This window comes from Phlebotomus papatasi, chromosome 1 (assembly GCF_024763615.1).
Source record: "Phlebotomus papatasi isolate M1 chromosome 1, Ppap_2.1, whole genome shotgun sequence".
In the NCBI taxonomy this organism is placed as follows: Eukaryota; Metazoa; Arthropoda; class Insecta; order Diptera; family Psychodidae; genus Phlebotomus; species Phlebotomus papatasi.
Genome location: NC_077222.1, coordinates 35,289,678 through 35,302,248, shown reverse-complemented (window position 1 = coordinate 35,302,248; position 12,571 = coordinate 35,289,678). Strand labels below are relative to the sequence as shown.

Genomic DNA, 12,571 nt, shown 5'->3' with positions numbered 1-12,571 from the left:
GGCTCCCCATCTACCTTGTCACAATTCCATGTTCATTCATTTTAAGCAATTACACCTAATGGAAAGTACAGTGAGAACTTTTACTCCCCTTTTATTCGAAAAGCAATATATATGGGGGATATAGATTTCAAAGCTTTCTTCACAAACATGTGATATATCTGGAAAATTTCACAAACAAGCCTTTTCTTTGCGTTTGATGAAATACCAAAAGGTGACTTTCTAACATAAAGAGATGGAACATAAATGGCTAAAACATTTTTGGTAAGTATTTTGGTAAGAATGGTAAGTAAAAAATCAAAATTAGTAAGTAAAAAAGAGAAATTTGGTAAGTAAAAAAAAATCAAAAATGGTAAGTAAAAAACTAAAATAGGTAAGTAAAAAATCAAATTGGCAAGTAAAAAAAAAAACAAAAAGCGGTAAGTAAAAAAATCAAAAATAATAAGTAAAAAAAATTAAAAAATGGTAAGTATAGAAATCAAAAATGCTAAGTAAAAAAATCAAAAATAGTAAGTAAAAAAACCAAAAATGATACAAATGATACAAGTATATTTTATAACTTTCCAAAAATTTCCCTTTGCCCAGGAGATTTGCTTTTGCCCCACACAGGGTAAAACTACTAATTTCTCAAAGCACAGAAAATTTCCCGAATAATTTACGTAAAAAAATAGAATATTAGGTGAGATTCTTAACAATCTCACCTACTATAATCCTAACAAAATTTCATGTCCTCCGATCGCGCTCAAACTTGGCCAAAATGTGTTTCGCCACTTCCTGATCACGAATATATGGGGGGCTAAGTTACGTTCCCGGCCGGCCGGCCGGCCGGCCGGCCGTCCGGCCGCTCTTTGGAGCTTAATAGCTCCTAAACTAAAAAAGATATCGACTTGCGGTTTTCGGCAAAGGTTAAATATCGTATGAAAATTGCAACATGGTGCATTGACCCCCCACCCCCCACCCCTCCTTCCGCCATTTTGAAGACCCCCCTTTTTTTGTTTTCTCAATAGCTCCGGCCCTATGGCATCGAGCGGGCTCAAATTTTAGTATGTTATAGCTGGGCCTTAGAGCTTTCCATCAATACCAAACTTAAGGTCCCACGACCCCCCTGACCCGAGCTATAAGGGTCCAAAAAAATTTTCTTAAAATGGCCATAACTCCGGTTCTAATTGTCAGAATTTAAAAAATGAGGGCTTTTTGGAAAGCTCTCGTGAAATGCCACTTTTCCTTCTAACATCGCAAGTTCATAAAACCACCGCTAGGGGCGCTTTTTTTAAAAAGAAAATTTTTAAATCTTAAAAGTTAAATAACTCAAAAATTCCTTATGCAATCGGGCTGAAATTTTAGTATGTTGTAGCCGTTGATTATACCTATCAAACAAAAAAAAACCTTAAGTCGATCCATAACCCCTGACCCGAGCTATAAGGGGTCAAAGTTCGAACATTGACCGGCCTCTATCTCCGGTTATAATTAACATAGCAACCTAAATTTTACCTTTTTGGTTTCGTCTCGATGAGCACTTTCAGATGGAAGTTCAAAAAGTCACCACAGGTGGCGCTGTGATAGCGTCAAAATTCATCGAAATTCAAAGTCACTTTTCTCAAAAACGGCATTGTGCAAGTTAATGAAATTTTAGTATGTTGTAGTCCAGTCTAGGACGTTTCCAAAATGGTGCATATGTGCGCTGTGGTTTCAATAGAACCGGAGATATGAGGGGTCAAAGTTCACAAAATTTAAAAAATCATATCTCCGGTTCTATGTGACCGATTTTGATGAATGAGGGCTTAAACGAAAGATCTCACCAAATACTACAACTTTCTAGAACATTTGAACTTCGTGGGACCAACACCAGGGGCGCCACAGTCGAAAAACCAATTTCAATATCACATAACCTCAATTATCTCGACTGTCGCTGAACCGATTTTGATGATTACTTCGACATAATTGTAGAGAACATTTGTCTCTACATTTCGTCCATACATCATTTTCCACTCAGACTAAGCTATCACTCAGATTTTGCCGTTTAAGTGTGAAAAAATTGATTTTTCCCATAATAACGCTTTGAAATCACTCAGATGCCAATTTGACTGCCTCTACTCCACCAAGACACTTAAAATAGGGTTTTGAATGGAAAGTCCCACAAAAGACAACAATTCTTTGATATAGTTGAAGTTCAACAAATGACTACTTGGGGCACTCTGGATGAAAAAACGAGTTAAGAAACAAAAAACCTCGATTATCTTGACTTCTGAGTAATCGATGAGATCATGTTCTATGGAAAAATTATAGAGAACATTCTGGTCTACATTTCACCCATATAACACTTTTCTGTCAGTTCATCCAAATCCTTGATATTTTGGTTTAAATACAAAATTTGTATAATTTCACGAATTTTATTCAAGATAACTGAATGGCGTCTCCCAACTTCAGCTCTAAATCGAATTTGCATGCACTCCGAGTTAGCTCACGTTAAGAATCTCACCTACATAAGCCGGTTAGGATTATCTGTCCCTTTTCCTTTGCTTCAAAAAGCGTCACTGATAACTTCTCAAAACATAGAAAAATTTCATTTGCCCCAAAGAGCGAAATTCATAAATTCCCAAAACACAAAAAAATTTCCCTTCGTCCAAACAGGCGTTACTGATAAATTTCTAAACAGGAAATTTTCCATTGTCCTAGCATGAGATATTTTAACATTTTTAATTTTTTTACCTATAAATTTTGTCCTTTATTACTTACCATTTTAGATTTTCTTACTTACCATTTTAGATATTTTTACCTACTATTTTAGTTTTTTCTACTTACCAGTTTTGTGTTTGTTCTTCTCACTATTTTCGATTTTTTTACTCATCAAGTTTGATTTATTTACTTACTATTTTTGATTATTTTACTTACCAATTTTGATTTTTTACTTACCAATTTTGAATTTTTATTTACCAATTTTGACTTTTTACTTACCAATTTTGATTTTTTACTTACCAATTTTGATTTTTTATTTACCAAAGTTGCATTTTTTACTTACCATTTTTGATTTTTTTGCTTACCATTTTATCAAAATACTTATCATTCTGCTGCAGTCAACATAATTTACAAGCAAATATAGTTATTTTTCGAACTCCACAGAGCTATACTCATATACATATTCATCATTGTTTTCGATATACCCCAAAATTTTCACATTTCACTTTGAAAATCCAAAATATTTTGAGAAATCACGTTATACTGTTCATCCATTCATCTCACTTAATTAAAATTAGGACAGAGTCGAGGAAAAGTTAATGCCATTTTCATGATAGTAAAATCGGCTTAAGAGAAAATCTCTTAATGCCCCTAGTCGCTATCTCTAACCGTTTGATCCGTATAAGACATGAAAAACGACTTTTGAAAGTATAGGGGAGACAGGAGTAGAATTAGCCAGCAAATGAAGCTTTTTTTTCGTGCATGATTTGTGAAAAAATGATAAAGTTTGTCTAATGTTTTTATGTTTCATAAGTAGCATTAAGATATTGGCTGTATAAAACCGTATAGTTCAGAGCTCTCAAATCCTTGGCTTTTTCTAGAGAGGATAATGAAAAAAGTATGACACATTGGCTACACTTGCCCCGGCCTGGGTAGATTTAGCCACTTTCGGGGTGCTATTTGCCACCAGTTTTCCTGACGAAATTTTAAAACTGGAAATACCAAGTGTTATTTCACTTGATCCACTGAAGCCCACTGATATTAAATATGTAACTTAAACCTAATGAAAAAGACTTTAGCCGACTTTTTTATGACATTTTTGTAATTGCGGCAAAATTGATGAAAATATCCTGAAAAAATCTATTTCACAAATTTTTCATCCGAATGGCAATATTGCTTGGAATATCAATAGTACTTTTTCATCTAACAATTATCCATGTATTAGTGAAAAATCATTGATAGTTTTATCCGGCCACGGAAGAGTGGCTACAACTGCCCCGAGGGCTGTTTTAGTGTTTTTCATCTTATATAAAAAATTGGATAATTATTATCCAAGTGAAAAATATTTTTTAATTAGGTTTATGAAACCAGAAACGAGGTAAAACTATGAAATCTTGACTACAAACTCAGAAAAACAAATGCTGGTCCAAAAACTGAAACATCAAAACTGCAGTTTTATACCCATTTTATAAAAATGCTTCTAAATTGTAGGATAACAGGATCAGACTTATAAATATTTCTGAGAACATGGGGATGTGTTCCTACTTTCATTAAAAAATACTTTGCTCAAGGTACATTTTAAGGGAACCGAGAAAAATCCACTGTCTACTTCTGCCCCTGGCTAATTGTACCCCGGTCTCCCCTACAATCTAAATATAAATCATGAGTTTGAGCATTCCACAAAATTTACTTGCTTTACTTTCGTTTTTCTTAGTTATTTGAATTGGAAAACGTTATCATACTGAATCATTGAGAACTTCAGTATAAGTTCAATCCTTTCATCATAATTAGAAAGTGATCCAAGCTTTACTAAAAATAAAAAAAATCCCATTTAAAGATTAAAAATTTCCTGTAGACAAAAATATATTAAGTAATGCCTAGTTTTATTATGTTTAAATGAAAATTTTAATTCAATTTTGTATCAACTTGGGAAATATTGATGAAAGACAAAAGGAATCAAAGTATAATTTTACTATGACTGATTTTTGTTAATGAACTACTAGGCCTTTCCGCAAAGGATTTCTAGACATGCTTAATTAATTATTTTTGACATTTTTGTCAGTCGCATTTCTCGTGGAATCACGTGCATTAAAACTCATTGGATACAATTTAAACACAATTAACACCAGAAAAATTTCTGGTGACGAACCCGAGACACTCGCATTATAGAGCGCGTACTCTACCACTTGACGCTTTGAGTGTCAATTTTCAATCAAGTTCCAATATTAATATTTTGTCCTTAAAAACGATATTTTTTTTGTAACTAGACAGAATATTTTTTGCTTTTTTATTACAGGAAAATGAATAGCTAGAAGTACTGGAAAACACATTTCGAGCAGAATGACACGTACGGTAAGTCAATGAAAAATTAAACATTCAATAAATACACCTGCTCTCTTCCCTAAGTTCAAGGTTTTTTATTGCTGTTCGTAGAAAACAAACGAACTATAGTGAATATTTTAAAGTTTATCTTAAGTGAAATTCTTTAGCAAAATTTAGAGATGTCTTAAATTTTTCACGAAAACAGGTCATTATAAACCAAACCCACAGAGATGCATTGGAAAAGTGTTATACCCTAGATACACTTACGATATAAGCCGAGAGACAGTTTAACGTAATTATAATCAAAATAATAATCTGACTAAATACCCATCAGTTTCCTACTCATTAATGACCTCTGCACACTAGAGAAATTTATGTCCATATTGAAGAGTTTTCCCTACACAAGTGTAGGGAATTTGAGCCGAGATAGAGATTAGTCCAAAACTGATGGAAATGTAATCTCTATATTGTTATGATTATAATTACGTTAAGCCGTCTCTCGGCTTGAGTCGTAAGTGTGTCTAGGGCATTATACACGTAATACTGAGTAATGTTGATTTACGAACTTATTCGAACACACAATGTAAAGAATAATCGTTCTACAGTGCAAGTGTTTCGATTTCGTACCTTAGAAGTGGGGAAGCTTTAAAAATGGGCATTTTTTTCTTATTTTTAAGTGAAACTGAAAATAATTATGAAGCTTACATTAAAATAAGCCTTAATTCGTTTAAAGAAAACAGGAGAAAAAAGTCCAATTTTAAAAGTACCCCAACTCAAAGGTGTCCCATTCCCCCCTAAGCTTCACTGCAGTTAATCCAATGGCGCGTAAGAACTTACACTCCTTTTTATTATTGTTCTGGAGTCCTGGAAAATCGATTATCTATTCTTAAGGACCTTGAACTGAACCCTTGACGACTGACCCATATGTCCACGAAGACTCTTTTAACCCTTTGAAGATGATTGGGTCACCGGTGACCCAAAAATGAAAATTTTCCTACAGTCACATAAAGTATAATGTTTCGTTCTAAAAAAAGGAAAAAAAACAGATTTTTTTCTGACCTCAGTTTTTGAACCTCTCGTCCTTAAAGGGTTAAGATCCTGTTCTAGTCAGTAAAAAACACTGGCGACTATCAAATAATGAACGTTGGAGTTATCATGATAAAACTGACTCATAACTTACATGGAGCACCTAAATAGACGATTTGGCGATTTGATACGAAACCTCCTTTTCGAAATAAAAGCACCGAATTAGATGTTATTTATCTTTCGGTTCACAACAATTTTATTTTTTAAATATATTTTTAATAAATTTGACCTATACTACAATATTATATTTTAATAGATAGTCCAGAGCCTCAAATTTCCTAAAAAAAAAGCCATGAATCAAACCATTAAGATCATGGAAAAAATTGAGTTGTCCGAAACTTGCGTTGTCTGTAAGTAGCGCGCTTTCCCCTAAGTTGTATTCGAATATTTCGAATAGTGAACTTGATTAGTATCGATTATCTGTTTTCTCAAGGGATTCAATAATATCAATAAAATTAATTCACGAAAATATGAAGAAACATTTAATGTTTCTTATGATTATTCTACATGAAAAAATTGAAAAAGAAATCTGAATGTAATAATGATAATGTGCTAATGATATTGCTGGTAATAATGTTATATTTCATTCCTTTGTTTTGCTTTACTGACTGAGAGAAATCCGAAAAAGTTAAAAGAACATTCTGGAAATGTTAATTTTACCCTGCATTATTGATCCGAAATCGGTGTAAATATTACCCTTTTTAGGTGTATAATGGGTTAAAGTTACACTTTTTCATTTTAATTTTACACTTAAAAAGGTGTCAAATTAACATTAAAAAATGTTAATATATTTTTACACCTAAAAAGTGTTAAAGTTAGGAGGAAAAAAAGTTAATTGCACCCCCTTTTTTCTCAGTGTTTGGATAATGGTTACCGATAAAAAGATGATGGTGGATGCCAAACAAAATCACAATTTTTTTTACTTATTACAAAATTGTAATGCGCACATAAAGCATTTTAAAGTGTAAATTATCTACCTAATATCTATATTCAATTTTGAAAATCACATTGCAAAATTTCATTGAAATTTTTATACATTATGCGTGAGTGAAACATTATCGTAGTGTCGCCTCTAATGGTCTGTAATTGTTATTAAAAATAGGTATGGACACCTTATTATTAGCCATATGCTACAGAAATGAACTTGTCAAATGGATATTTTCGGTTGAGACAAAGAGGTGGAAATCATTATCAATTATTATCCAATTTTCCATTTTGTCGGAGACCATTTCATCGTTCGACCATATGGCTCTGAACACTTCCCATCTAATGACAATCTACAGCAATTGTACTCGACATTACAATACACTCGATTGACAATTGCATTCTTCAAGGTATTTCACTCCATTACACCGTCCTTTTTCACCCCTCAGAGAGTACCCTGAAGTGACACCCGAGTGATGATATAAAGAATGACGTGTTTTGAGAGCTTTTCCGCTTGTTGTGGCTTGGATCGCTGCAAAGAGAGTAAACAGCAATGTGGTGCAAAAGAAGTGTGGTTGATGGGTTTGAGGGAATACCATACAAATAAATGTGGGAGAATCTCTCATCTGAGAAATTCGCCATTTATGTTTGTGTGCACCTTCTATGCTTCTTGTACCATGCAATAAATAAAATCCTTTTGATCAAACACGCTCTCTTGCGACTCTTCGTCACCCATGGCAGCTCAATGTAATCTTGCACAATGCATTATACAAATGTGTACATATTTAATTTGTTTTCATTGCTCACACACGCCATCTAACCTCGTGACGGTGTGTCTGTAAAATTATGTTACTGGAGGATTGGAGGAAGGACCACCGGAAGCAAACCCCGACTGAAACACTAGAGCTTCGCTTACATTTAATCCCCAACTCGTTTGATCCTTTATCTCATGCAACAACAATTGGATAAATTCTACCTTTGACGACGGCATCTACCCGTTGTTCATAGTCTCAATGAACTTTCCTTGGTTATTATTGTGTTGCCTTCGTGCCAGGTAACCCAAAATATTTCGTAATATTCCTAATTATAAACATTTTAAATGGAAGCAATGGGAATAGAGTGGAAGCTGAGGTTTCAATATAACGTGAGCAAAATGTACATATTGGTCAGATTATACAAAAAAAAATCTTTAACAGTTCACTGGTAAAAATTTATAAGTGCCATCCAAATGAAAAAAAATCGCACGACGCATTTTCGAGCAATCCCAAAAAAATCTGGTTTTTGAGGGGAAGTGGATGGGTGGGGGGAAAAAGAGAGGAATGCTAATGGTTGCTGGGTGGACATATGGGAGGTCCCCAGAAGGTTCAAGTGCGTATCACTAACCGCTTTTTCCATACACTGAGAGAAATCCGAAAAAGTTAGAATAACATTCCGGAAATGTTAATTTTACTCTGCAGTATTGATCCGAAATCGGTGTAAATATTACCCTTTTTAGGTGTATTGTGGGTTAAAGTTAACCTTTTTCATGTTAATTTTACCCTTAAAAAGGTGTAAAATTAACATTAAAAAATGTTGATATATTTTTACACCTAAAAAGTGTTAAAGTTATGAGGATAAAAAGTTAATCGCACCCTCTTTTTTTCTCAATTCAATCCTTTTTCTATATTCCAATCATAATGGATTTGACACATAGTTCTTTTCAGAAAATTTGAAGCATCGAACTATAAAAAATAAATTATTACAATGCGTCGATTTCATTCAAAATATATTAAAAAGAAAGAGTTGTTCGAATCTTGGAGTCGTCCGAAGGTAGCGCGCTTTCCCCAGCTTTTTGAAATGTTAGAACTCGATACTTTTATGCTACTTTTTGAAAGTTGATTTCGCATTTTACGCTTGGATAAGATTCGGATTTGTCTATGGGTCGGCTTAAACCTTTATCGGTTCGGCTGCATCCAGGCCACTTATTTGGGCCCATTAAGCAGCCTTGGTTGGATCAGTTGCAGTGAATGTGTATTAGTATCGACAGATCTCTTTATGCCGAAATCGTTTCTGTATCAGCCTCTCTTGTTTAGGCGGTTCATTGTTAATGCATTAGACATTACTTTTTCATCTATTCACTGGACACTGATGGACTAATTCGAAACGGCTGTTGAAAAATCTGCAGCTGACGTGTTTCGAACCCGAGAACTCACAGTCATAGAGACACTACTCTACCAACTGATCCACTGAGGCTCCTTAAGCTTGGATAAATTGATATGTATAGAAACCGGAATTGGTAAATCTCCGGATTTTTTTTTTAAATTTAATGTTGCTTTAACTTTGCATTATTAATGATCATTCCTACTATAAACAAATTTAGGCATATCATCGGCTGTGTACATAATATTATTTCTGGTATGAGATGTTTAACTTTCAGTCTTCGGTGAACCCCTCCCCAATCCTACTTTTACTTTTTCTCTTTTAGATTTTGTATAATATATTGTTCAATTTCGATACCGAATCCAACTGATTTATAATTCCGTTTTTTATGTATTTTATATTATTTTTAGTCTAAATCTAGATGTATTATTCTTCTATGTACAAAAAATTATATAAGTTTTTCAGAGTGAATCTTTTACCAGATTTAGATATAGCTTATGTCCAAGCTTATGTCTCATATAGTGAATATGGATCTTTTTGAGAAGTCTGATTTCATTTAACCTTTATAATAATCTATTGCATCAAAGTTGAACAAACTTCGGGAAATCAATTTTTAAATTATATGAAGAAGTTTGGATTTAGAATTCATTCGTAAGATCTTTGAATTGTTTTAAACAAATATTGTGTTAACCGATTTAAGTTATTTATAAACCTGCAATCCCTCGTAATTAATTTTGTTACTTGAACACAAGGAGAGAGCAGTTATATAATCCACTTTTTTCAACATGACACGGCTACAAGTCAAACAGTAAGAGGTATCACCTTCCCGTCTTCGACGACCCCCCCCCCCCTCATACATCAGCGTTATCTAAGACAGTCTTTTTTATTTTTCTCCCCACCAAAACCAGAACTTTTTTCATTTTCAAATATGTTTTAGAGGTAGTCAAAGCAAATACATTGTCTTTGGATACATATGTTCGAAAAACATTTCGATATAGAATTTTCTAAGGTCAAAGTTTAACCACTTTCGAGGGCCTTTTTTCAACCGATTTGCCTTTAATAAGATGTTTTTAAAAGATCTTGAAATTTCCAACACGATTACATCCGACTTAATCGGTATAGTATCCGTAATTGATGTATCTTTCTCAAATATGTTGTTCTTAATTTATTAATATTGAAATGAAAATATAAAAGCCTAGTCGTAACATACTTTTTCTTATTTTTTTTTTTTTTACATTTTCTGCAGAAGGAAAAATTCTGTAAATTATTCGTGTATGTTTACGCGTAATTTAAGAGCAAACTTCACAGATGCTTTAAAAAATTAACTCAGCATATGCTCCAACGTAAAATGAAGTTGATGATGAGTGGAAAAGCAGCATTTTGCCAAGAAGTATAAGAAGTGTGAGTGGGATGGTTTGTCGCTATTTATAAGGATGGTGTCACAAAAACGAAGATATTTGACACTATATCCCCTGAAAGAACTCTGCTCAGACTCTCATATAACTCTTTTTCGTTGTTGCTCTTGCTTCTCAAGAAGCAAATGGGAGACCAAAAGGAAAGTTGGTGGATGATGGCAGAAAAAGGGTGTTTGATTCAATTTCATCATCCACTTCGGGAAGAAAAGGAAGAGTGGAAAATTTCGTCGGGAAAAAGTCAACTTTCACCTCGGTTTTTCCCCACTCTCACCCTCTTTGAGCTTTTTTTTTTTGAGCTTCAAAAGAGCACATATACCATTCTTCTAATGGGAGTTTTACCAACTAATACGTTTGACACCTCCATTTTGGGGGTTCTTCGTCCTGTGAGACACGAAAGAAAGAGTCTTTCGAGGGGAGACATATCATGAGCTTTTGGGACTTTTTTTTTGGAATATGGTGCGAATTTTTGTCGTGGAAAACTCTGTGGAATTAGGTTAAGTGTATATTTTACATAATCGTCAGTTGGTGGGTTTGTGTGCTGCCGGAATTTTGGTGTATAAAAAGACTTGGCGTCTGCAATGCAGGAGTCTGCTGTTGATGAAGAGGAGAGAAGAGAGTAGATTAAGATGTGCATAATACCAATTTACTAAATTGGATACCTTCTTTCCGGCTGCTACTCTTCGTCTTCATAAATTTCCACCATAACCCACCCCATCTCCCAATGTTTCGCCCATCTTATTGCACACCTTCACTATTCAATATCGCAATTTTCCACTTTCCCCAAACCCCCCATCCTAACTCTCACCGTCGCAGACACTCTTCTTTTCAATCCAGCACCAACAATATTGCCCTACGAGACGAAAGGTCTGCCATGGGTATATTAAAAAACGCGACTGTGAAAAAAAATTTAAGACAAATTTACGATTGCATCAAAATTATATTCGATAAAGGGGAAAAATTTTCACACCTCCTCTGTGCCCAAGAGGAAGTTATATACCTTCCAAGTGGTGAAAAATGTTGTGCAATATATGGTTGGAAGGCGTCACAGAATTGTGGTTTGAAAGCTCAATAAAATCTCACTTTATTGACTTTTTGCGGTGAAAATTTAAACGCAACATCTACACACACACACACCTTTTTCCCACACATTATTTTTACTTCCCATTAATGGCATTTTTCAGCTAGCTCGTTTCCCTCAATTTTATATATAGTTTTACCCCCAGAGGTTACCAGCACACCCTCTTTTTGGTGGCATTTTTTTCCATTCACCAAACCAATAAAAGTCTCAGTGGAGACGCCTGGTGGGTTTACTATGTGGTCAAATGAAATTATTTTAAGTGATACAATAAAACGCCAATATTTCAGAGTAAGTTCTGTGATTATTGCTCTTGTAAGCCAAAGCTAGACACTGCACTAATAAAATGTTATTATTGAGAACTAATTTTATTGCTTTCCTTTGTTTAACCTGGGAATTTCATATTTAACAAAAATTTTGGTTTGAACTAGTTGAAGCATTACTCAAAATTTGAAAACTGTTCGTAAATGTTTGTAAATTTCTATTGAAGACTTACAAAATGCTCGAAAATTGTATAAAACTCAAGATAACATTCTGAGAGTTTGTAAAAGTTTTTATTTTTCACAAAAATTGTTCGTAACATGATCACTTCACAAGCATTTTTTGTTTTTTGCAAACATTTATTCTCACATTTTTTGCGTGGCAAAACTTTACTAACAAATTACAAAATTTTACGAACATTTTTCTATGTGTTTACGGAGATCCACGAGCAAATGTTTGTAACAGAACAAAACATGCTTGTCAAGTGATCATGTTACGAACAATGTTTGTGATTGCATAAACCCTGTCAAGTAATTTCGTCAGATATCTTTACGATTTCTGCAGAAAATATCTACACCTCTGCCGAAAATCTGCTGATAAATCTCTAGATATTCCTACGAATTTTATTTGGGCTTGGGACAAAATTCATCAGAAAGTTTTTGCAGATTTTCTAACG

At 33.9% G+C, this 12,571-nt stretch overlaps 1 protein-coding gene across 3 annotated transcripts in view; it reads left to right on the top strand.

Moving 5' to 3' along the window:
* Window positions 1-12,571, top strand: part of LOC129798949 (uncharacterized) — a 230,317-nt gene that overhangs the window by 48,198 nt on the left and 169,548 nt on the right. For 2 of the 3 annotated variants that reach the window (XM_055842468.1, XM_055842473.1), the window contains exon 2: window positions 4,970-5,025. The exons of the other annotated variant lie outside the window; for it this stretch is intronic. The gene's annotated coding sequence lies outside the window, so the exon portion shown is untranslated. The remainder of the gene's footprint in view (window positions 1-4,969; window positions 5,026-12,571) is intronic. 3 annotated transcript variants of the gene reach the window in all.